This window comes from Aythya fuligula, chromosome 2 (assembly GCF_009819795.1).
Source record: "Aythya fuligula isolate bAytFul2 chromosome 2, bAytFul2.pri, whole genome shotgun sequence".
In the NCBI taxonomy this organism is placed as follows: domain Eukaryota; kingdom Metazoa; phylum Chordata; class Aves; order Anseriformes; family Anatidae; genus Aythya; species Aythya fuligula.
In genome coordinates, this window is record NC_045560.1 from 24,357,147 (window position 1) to 24,368,212 (window position 11,066).

The window sequence follows — 11,066 nt, forward strand, 5'->3', positions numbered from 1 at the left end:
GAGTCCTAAACTTTCATAAACTTCCAGGGACAGATGACAAAACCAGCACAATAATTTCTTGCCTTCACACTCCCTGGCTACTCCCTTTCACCTCTGTGCTGCTGCTATATCACTTGTGCCAGTGAAACTGTTTATGGATTCATGCTGTAAACCAGATTGCTGTAATGATTAAATAACTTTTTCTTTTCTTTTTTTTTTTTTTTTTTTTTTTTAAGGAACAAAAGAACCTCTTCGTTTGACTTAATTACAGAGAAAGCGTATTGTTGACTGCATCCTTATAGGCTGAAGCAATTTAGAAGTGGGAGTCCTCTCTGGTGTCTTCCTTTGGCAAGGCTTACCTTGCTTACAGTCTAGGGAACACAAGTGCTGGTGTAAGTAGCATTGTGCCAGTGTTGCTCAGAAAGGAGCTTGTGTACATGGTGATGGGCACAGCTGAGGAACCTGAGTAGAACAGAATGTGCCGCCAGCTCTCTTTGAAATCACTTTCTTCCCAGTGAGGTGGTTCTGCTTGTGGATTCATATAGTTGAAAGACATTATCATTTATTTAGTACATCTTAAATTGGAAAGATAAGAGCATTGTCTCTGTGTGGGGGACTCATCTAAAGCTTCAGTTCATTTCTGAGCTGGTGAGCAAACAGGAACAGTTACAGGAGGGAATAAAGATGAACAATGTGGAACAAGCCTGATGAGATTCGCAGAGTAATTGTTCTCTTTTCTAGTTTCTTCCTTTCAAGAAAAAAAGAAGATATAAGACTGGAAATAAAGTACAAGTTTTTAACAGTTTGTGCAATTAACTATTGAAACAACTTGCTATGGATTCTCCCTCATTTGAAGGCTTTCAAAGAATCAGGATGTCTTTTTTAAAACACATTCAAACAGAGTCAGCCTTGATGGCAGGATTCCTGTGTTGTTTGGGGGGTCAGATGAGATTTTTGTAAAAACTGCTCCTGGCCTTAGACCTCCAGTAAGATTCACTTTTGTGGCTCTCTGTCTTTGCATGATGGGAAGAGGGTGGGTTTTTATAGTAAAAGTGATAATTTCATTTTTGGTGATTCTATGCATATATTTCCAGCATACATATATATAACAATATACATAGTTTTAAATGAATGTAGACTCATCTGTATATTCACAATGTATTCAGCTTGTCTTTAGTTCTACTCATTAAATTTTTAAGTTTCCAGTTCCTGTGACTAAATCCAGCACCAAGAATAGAAGGCAGCTCCTTGTTTTGAACCTACTAAGATTAAATGTTAGATAGAAATAAACATAAAAATAAAGCATTGCAGTAAGGTCAAAGATTTTGATACATCTGTATGGACCAGGTAATTGCCCTGGGCCTACTGCCTACCATTATCTTCTCAGTATGAATTCAAAAGCATTTCTTATTTAGAATTTTTTTCTGGTGTTTAAACTTAGGCACCTTATGTCATTTTCCAGAGTGAGAACCAGATGATAGGTACCTGTGCTTCAATATGCAGTCAATGAGGCAGCAAGTAACTTTCCTGCTGTCTAATATATAAAATAAATTAGTGTTGTTTTGTTTTGTTTTGTTTTGTTGTTTGTTTTTTTTTGTTTTGTTTTCTTTTGTGATTTTTTAATTCAAAACCATATTGATTTAAGAACGAGAATGAGTATGAGACAAAGACTTCAGATGCCCTGCTCTAGTCTATCTTCATAAATTTAAGACAGAATTATACTGTGTAATCCAAGAATCCACAACACTTAGTTATTTGAATAGCATCTGAGATAGGTAACTGATTTCAAGAAAATTATGTTAAAGTCAGGGCTGCCAGTGACTCTTCCCACCAGTAATCTAAGCTACTGTTCCGGTCTCTTTTCAGTGTTATTTATGACTGGTTAACTTGACTAACAGATAGCAGTACGAAAACCCAGCCACTAAAAGATCAATTCCAGATAAGAGATTATCTTGGAGGTAATAGTGTTTGTGTTCAACATTTTGTCAAAATACCAAGCCAGTCCTGTGGGAGGTTGAAAAATACTTGTCTCCTTTGAGGTCTTGGTTCTGCTCAATGTGACCTGTACAGCAAATATTGTGAGAGGTTGGTACATGTATTTAGTTTGAGCTAGCATTTTCAGCCCTTACTGCAATTATAATAATTAGACAGATCAGCCACGGAGCTCTGTTTTCTTTCTGAATATTAATCCTGTTCATTGTCACTTGTAAGCATAGACCAGCATTCTAAATAGGTTAATTAACTGCAATCTTATTTATAGCCATCTTGAGGAAGGGGCATAAGCCTAAACCAATTCCAAACCTGTCTCCACCACCCAAAATCTGAATTCAGATCCATTCTCAAAAGGTCCCTATTTTGATGCATTGGTCTGAAATCCCCAGTGCATGAATCCTGGTCCTCAGGCTTATCTGAAATCCATTTCTGAATTCTGTTTATTTCTTAGCCTATTTAGGAAAAAAAAAAAAAAAAAAAAAAAAAAATTTCATCTCTAAAAAATCATGATCTACCAGCAGAACTCAGACAATGAATCAGGCCAGCTGTCACTATTTGGTCAGAAATGAATAACAAACTTCCAAAAATTGAGAACTGAAAGTTGGAGATTAGATAAAAGGAAGTGGAATAACAATAGAAAGCAGTAGTAAAAAAAGAGAGGCATATTTCTTGCAGCGAATAAGTTCTTAATTGAATTCTCCCTCTTTTTAAAAAGGATGTTAGTTCTTTTCTGTTCTTTTCCATATTTATTTTTCAATTAATATTTTAGAGATATCTTGCAACTCAGGATGACCTGTCATGTGCAGTAAGGGTGTATTGGTACTATTTTTGCTCCATAATTAGGAAAATATATCTGTACACATGAAAATTTCCTCCTTTCAAATGATATTGTCCAAGAGAACATTAAAATGAAGGCTTCGGTCTTTTTATGTCGAGGACAAAACCCATAAGTCAGCGCTTACAACACGTCTCTTGGAAATTTTGTTATAATTTCTATACTTGAGATATTTCAGATTTCCTTTCCTTAATTTCTGCTCTGTTCCCTCTGCCCCCCAACCCAAAAAAATAAAAAATAAAAAAATAAAAATAATAAAAAGATCTACTCTTGTAAAGCACTCCCTTCCAGAGACAAGGATCTCATGTCACCCAGTTGCAGTGTCATCCTCAGGTGAATTATCTATTTTAAAGGAAATGTTTAGATAATTGCATATATATCCCTTGTCTCCTTTTGAGCTGTGCCCAGCAGGTACACTAATGTTGCTTACACAGTTTGCTGTGTCTGCAGTGTGAAAGCATGATCATGTGCATCCAAACTGAAAAGAGTTACATACATCTCCCCACCTGTTTTCTCTGGGCACAGAAACACTGAGAAGATTTACACCCAAAGAAAAGGAAAGAAAACATTACTTAGTACTGGATAGAAATATGACAGAATCTGATAGTAACCATATAACGACCCAGAAATTCCCTGTACAAGAAATAAGAATAATCTGCCTTGAAACACTTGAATGGGATTCTTTAACTTTAGCTATCTATCATCTAGGTGACTAATGTAAATTTTCATCAGAATTCCTTGATAAACAATGGAGAAAGATAGACTCTTTCACAGTACATGTCATTAAAATTCATTATAGGTGTTTAGAGTAGGTGGGATGAACAACACTCTGAAGATGTGTATCTCCATATAGGCTCCATCCAAAGAAACTAGATAATTTGCTTAGACTAGACACTTAAATTACAGATAACTAAAATTAGGAGAGTTGGGTCTTGCCTTAGGTGCCTTGCTGAATATTTCTCAAGTTACATACAAAATGAATGCCACGGTGCCCAGGAAGGCTTCTGGTAGGCAGGGCCTTCCTGGGCTCCATAAACTCACAAGCTCAGTCAGACCCAAGCTAACCCAAGTATCTCCATGGCATGCTCCCTGACTCTGCGCATTTAGGGAAAGAGGACTTTTGAGAGTATTTTTTTTTTTTATGTTGAAAGGGATCCCTCTTGCAGCACTGACTACAGTAGCTTTTCATGGGAAAACATGCAGGAGTACTGAGGGTCTGGTCTCACTTGACAGCTCAGACATTTATTGATTTGTTTTCATTTGCCTGAGAGCTGTCATACCATGGTCATCTGCCAGGCAGGCAAGGCCCAGGCTATCCAATTTGTATGCTGGGATGGGATGGGACATGGGCTGGAAGGTGGGGAGCAGGAATTCACATAGCTTTCAGGGTCACCGTTAGGCATTAATGTGCTCTCCCAGGAGCAGGACAGGCAAGGAACTAATGAAAGCAGATTTACAACAATTTCCCAACATAGCTGAAGAGGGAGCTTCAGACAGACTCATGAAGAGGTCCAATGTGAAAACAGGAAAAAAAGAAATATCTCCACAAAACATTTTGAAAACTTTATTTTGATTTTCTTTTTTACCATTAGTAACACTCCTAATAATCCATATAGATGTAATGAAAGTCTTTGATAATGGGATGGCTCAGTCTTATTTTTCCAAACTTCATTTTTACAACACTTATAAAAATCATACACAGAATCAAAGTAAAAGGACTGTTTTGTTAGGACTACAATGTCAATAATTCAGTATGAGTATTAGAGCTGCCGGATACTTAATCCAGTATCTGTGGTGTGTGTTCATTATAATAGCTTTTAACTATACAATCACAGATTATACTGAGGTAACTGTGTTTCTGCAGCACTGCTGGAAATTTGCTGGTCTAATATCAGAAACGAAGTCTGATTTATTTTTTTTTTTTCACAAGCCAGGATGTCTTGGTGTGCCTCTCCCATGGGGTAGAGGAAAGGAGGAACCTTCAGAAAGATGTCCTCTCCATGTGCCATCACTGTCACACCTCAGCCAGCCCTGCTGAGCACTGACATACTCATTACAGCTGAGATGTGGATCTAGGCTTAGAGGAAGATAACAATCTGTATTTCGTATGTGAGAGAATATTCTGACTAATGTAGGGAGTCTCAAGGGAGAAAGAAGGAGGATTTTCAGCTTATCAGGAGATAAGGAAGCTTGTGAACATTATGAAATGCTAAAACTTTCCTCCTTTTCCAGAGGAATTTTGGCAGTGTATATCAAGCACATGGTTTATAATGTCATAGTAGCCTCCTAGAAGCAAGAAAGTCAAGGGAAAAAAAATCTACATTTTCTAGCTGTATTTTCATTTTTAATTTCATTATATCACATTCATATAAAATACTCTTACAGAATTCTCAATTCTGTTTGCAAGGGATACAGTACACACTATTTGACTATTTGCTGCAAAGTCAGCCTCTGCTTATTCAAGCCTTGTGAAGGATATACATTATAGTCAGTGAAGCCAAAAAATAGAGGGAATCTTAAGTTTTATCTGAAAGTCTTCTTAGGATAATAGTTTGTATTAAAGGACATAATTAACCAGTTATGAGCTAAGCTCCAATTAAAGTGACTAAATTTTAGGAGGGTCTATATTTTTCTGCAGCCGCTGTTTTAAAAAAAAATAAATGATTTTGTTGTATTTCTTCAACCAAAATAAGATTTCACCTTTTCTAGAGTTCATGAATACCTCTGACTGAATATTTATTCATATAAAAGCATATATTTTCTTTTTAACATAAACATTGTTACATATCTAGCTGCCAGAAGAGTTAGTGAGGAGGTGCAGACCGACATGCTGTATGTTCCTTTTCTACCCAACTAATTCATCTAATCTTGATTGTATTTGCAAATGCTTTGCCCAGTTTCCAAGGGAGGAAAAGATTAGACCAGAACAGCTGGTGCCCATCTCAGTCTGCATAAGAAAGATGCAAAACTGAGAAGCAACCAGAAAATGGTGATGCTCCCTCCTCACTTGAACATGTGGTTACTGGTTATTAGTCGGGTGCCTGGAGCCCCAGGAGTTTAAGAATTCATTCTGCTTTGGAGGATCACCTAGCAACAGTGTCTGGGAAATCACTGCTCTGAGGGATTTTTTTACTTTATTATGTTTTCAAATACAAGGCAAGTGGGCAAAGCCTCACATGAAATCAAAATCTAAGCAAATCAACATTTAGCATCCAGCTATCACAATAATAGCAGTCATAAAAATAGGCTGCCTTAGACTACTCAAATTATATGGAGAAATGATATTCCCCAAACATTTGTGCAGTGTCAGTCTCCCTTAAAAGTTCACTGGAACTCAGTGTTTCAGGCAACATGAAATCAGATTTGATTTAAAATATGGACAGCAAAGGACCAGCCAGACATATTCCATATCCTAGACCAATACTGGTATGGGAAGCATAATTCTACAGAAATAGGAGGTAAGTGTAAATCAATAAAATGCAATTATTTGAAATGGAATTTGTCAAGAATATCTGAACAACTTTACTAAAAACCTAATGTTACTATTTAGAGACCTACTCCCAGAAATATTGCAGAAAGGTTTGGGGATGGGTTTGTTCTTTTTTCCCCCCCATCACTCATTCTAACAGCCGTTGGATTATTTCCAAAAATGTCCTATATAGACTTCATTTCAAAAATGGATTAGAGCCTTCCCACTAGGACCACTAGGTCATGGTCCTGTAGACAGCCAGAGGAAGGACAGTCTGTAACTATCACATCAGGATTTGCATGTGAGCTTGACAAGGGAGTACAGAACAAACATTTAGTGCATTTCTCAGTTCTCAAGACTTTAATCATGGGTCTGTGAGAAAAGTAGGCCACATACTGTGGATGCCTCACCATTATCCTGTGGGGACAAAATGTATAACAGTGTGTTTTGACTTGGTATGCCTGTAGGAATTTCTGCATACTCTCTATTCCTTTTTCTCTTTCACAAACATAGGGAATATTTGTTCTTCAAATAACCTGATGTATTAGAGAGCTTTTAAAACTAATGTGAGTCAAAGAAGCACTGACTTTTTTTTTTTTTTTCATGGTATGTATGGACTGCCATATCATCATATGGAATTATTCAATTAAATGTGGTAATGATAACACATTGACATATAAAACACCCAGGTGAATAAAGAGATGCTCTGAAGTGCAGAAATATTTGGAATAAACTAAGGCAGAACAAGAAATTTCTAAGTATGGGTTTCTGAGAATGAGAGCAGAGGAGTTCCCCAACTCAGAAAAATCCCCAGTTCAAACCCATTCTCTAATAAACTCCAAACACAACAGGATGTAAGATTCTTGCTGCCATTGATTCAAGTGAAATCAAGTGTTAATTATAGTCTCCATCTCACCAAGGAGAAGTTAATGGTCAGTCGGAGGAATGTGAAAAAAGATATAGAAGTCTAGAACATCCATCTTCGAAATAGGGGATAGATGGAGCACAATAAAGTCAGCCTTTACATTTACCCTTTGATTGTGATGGTTGAGCATGCTTGTTCTTGTGAAGGCAGAGTGAGGAGACCTCACGTGGTTCATGAAAGAGACAGCATTTTGCCCTTCCTTTTATGAACTGTGCAGCCAACCATGGTTAATAGCAATATCACAGTGATGTCTAGAGCCTCTTCCAAACCATCAACTTCTACCAGAATGTCTATAGGCTGTATAACACCCCCTCCCCTAAAGCAAACTTCAAGTGACAAGTTAAACAAAGATGGGGAAAATGGGAGTAGTTACCATTAACTTAACACACAGGAAACAAAGACAAGAAATTCACCTCATCCACCTGTGCATGTCTGTCATGGTTGTGAGAAATATATGTTTTCATAACGTCTCTTCTTTAACAGACACTTACTTTTGACTGAAATCTATTGTGTCTAAAAGTGCTTATTTTTCTGTTCTGATTATGAAAGAAGACAAGTAGCTAGCTCAGGTATTATATACTTGTATATAATATATATTATATGTATATGTGTATGATATTACATGTACAAAATATATGTATTGTAGGTATGTGGTCACATTCTTGCATTATCCTGGGTTGATTTAAAGTACCTGAATGATTCTTTAGAGGTACAAAAGGCCAAAGCCATCAGAGATACCTGAACACCTGTTTTAGTCTCTTTAAACATATATGTGTCTATGTGTGTTTATAAACGTATTTTTGTTTTTACACTTCACAAAGCTGATTTAGTCAGCTCCTGGCTCAGCTGGTTTCTGAGGTTCTCTTATCTAGCCTCCTAGCTTTCCGTATTCATTGCAATATGTGGGCACCCAACTCTTAATTGAGGATGCCAGTAGGCTATAGGGTATCCATCATGCCACTTCACACAGCAGCATTTCATAAACTTTCATGGTCTTAGTTACCAGCAGAGAGGACTGGTAATTTCTGCATGACCTGGAGATGCATCAGAGCAGACACTCCTCACTGTGTGGCCATGAACAGTGCCTGGGTTCGGCTGGAAGTGTGCAGCCTATATCCATAACCATAAGACTCCCTTCCCACATTTCACAGCCATCTCCAGATCCTCATCTGATGGCTTTCGAAATACATCCTTAGGAATCTTACAAGGTTTAAAGAAACCCCTTTATTTTGCACCCAATTTTCTTTTTCATTTTCCCCTACTAGTACCACTGTTTGTAAATGCTGAGAATGCCATTCTGATGTTTCTATCTGGTCTAACAGAAGTGACACATTTCTTTCATTTGGAATCAACTATGCATCATATGAATGTTATCACTTTTCTTTTTCACCTCATGTCTTTGTACCTCATTACAGTACAAAACATGATGACCTCATCCATGCTGCTTACACAGTCCCTGAACCAACTAGGTTCAAGGTCCATCTAGGTTCCTAGGTCCATCTAGGAACCATACAGAATCATCTAGGTTGGAAGAGACCTCCAAGATCACCTAGTCCAACTTCTGACCTAACACTAACAAGTCCTCCACTAACCCATATCACTGAGCTCTACATCTAAATGCCTTTTAAAGACCTCCAGGGATGGTGACTCAACCACTTCCATGGGCAGCCCATTCCAATGCCTTTAAGTAAAGAAGTTCTTCCTAATATCCAACCTAAACCTCTCCTGGCACAACTTTAGCCCATTCCCCCTCATCCTATCACTAGGCACATGGGAGAATAGACCAACCCCTACCTCGCTACAGCCTCCTTTAAGGTACCTGTAGAGAATGATAAGGTCACCCCTGAGCCTCCTCTTTTCCAGGCTGAACAATCCCAGCTCCCTTAGTCACTCCTCATAAGACTTGTTCTCCAGACCCCTCACCAGCTTTGTTGTCCTTCTCTGCACTTGCTTGAGCACCTCAATGTCTTTCTTGTAGCGAGGGGCCCAAAACTGAACACAGTACTTGAGGTGCAGCCTCACCAGAGCTGAGTACAGGGGGACAATCACAATTTTTCTCTGATACACCTAAAGCATGGTGCTGGAGTACAGGGGTACTGGAAGACAGACTGATCCGTTCTCTTGCTATACATTACTTTCCTCTCTGAGCTGGGGTTACCATCCTTGCACTACTCCATTTTCCATTCACCAAGAGGAGAGGTGCAATTTCTTTCCCTACCCTATTTGGTACCACTCTGGTTCAAGATACTCCCTTCCCCACATGTACATCAGAGACCTTCACCTGATCCTGAGGTTAATGAATGAGGTGGGTACAGAAGGAATGCTTGGTTATGCTTAAAATACTTTTTTTTTTCCCCTCAACTTTTATGACTCTTGTGTCACTAGGGATCATGTGACAAAATACAGTTTCTATAAACACACCATTTTCCACAATAACACTTGGCTTTTGCTTTCTTGGTCCAAAAATCACAAAGCTGTATTTATTTTAACATCTCCAGAATGTAAACCAAATAAAAAATAAGAAGATAAAGAGGATATTCCACCAGCTACATAGAGTAATAAATATCCATTGATGTCAGAAGACTTTTTGCAGGATGCCATGAGGAGTTCAATCTCACTAGGCTGGATTGCAAAACAGTAACTCCTTTAAGCTAAAAGAAGAGAAATATATTATCCTGGTATTTATTTGCATGGAGCATTTCTCTCAGCTGCATCCCTCTCTTTCCATACCTCACTTTGTCAGCTTCCCATGCCATGGGAACTATTGCTTTTTAGGGTCTGCCTGAGGAGCAAAGCCTGTCAGAAGATAGAGACAAACCAAGGTTAGTCCCCCCTCTCCTGCCCCTCTTTTTTTTATGCCACATCTTCACTGACAGAAATGAAGGATGCATATCTAGCATGTATCTACCACAAGATGTGTTCAGCCATCATCACTTGAAATTTTGTGCTGATTATCCTTCAGGGACAATGAGAATTAGAGGTGATAAAATCCTGTGTTTCTGCTGTATCATTCTTGAAGGACCACAAAGACCTTCACATGCATTAATTAAGCTTCCCAGTGGAGCTGTGTGTAGCTGAGTAAAATGCAGTATGAAGAGATTAAAGGTCCTGTTTTCAAGTGTGCGCCATCAAATAAAAGCAAGTAACTTTATGCATCTGTATTTGAAAGCATTTTCTTGAGTCCTTTGCCAGTCCATGGAATGATGTTAAAGCTACCCCTGCAACACACATCAGCAATGCTGCTTCTGAGACATGATACAAAAACAATCCTCCCCTCTTAGAAAAGTTATTCCAAATCAGTGACGAGTGCATTAGTAATTGTAAATTCACCTTGAGAATAATATGTTTTGGACCAACATTTTGGGAAGGTTTGTTTCAAGGTTCAGAGGAATGTGCCAGTGCTTGCTTTGGGAGCTCATTCCTTCTCTCTTTTTGGCTAGAGAAGATTTTTTTTTTCTTAAGCAACACAGTCTTCTGACTGGGGGTTACGGGGTTAGTGAATCCCAACCAAAGGAATGTGCTCGTCCTGCTGGTTAAATCCTTTTGGCAGGAGCACTTGTTGTTCAGTGTAAAGCACCCAAGACCAAGTTTCAGGAGGACAGGGTTTGCTGAGCTGTGTGCTTTTGCAGGTGGAAGGAAAGACAACACTTAACAGATAGTGAGTGCTTCATACACAGCCCGTCCTGAAAGGTCTCATTGATTTTACATATTTCTACATCAAACTGGCAACTGTAAAAACAATGTGATAAACCTGTTCCTCGTTGTTTTTTTGTTTTGTTTTGTTTTTGTTTGTTTGTTTTTCCCCCCATGGTTACAGTGATTTAGTTCCATATGAAGCTCAGTTAAACAGGTTGCATAACATTTGG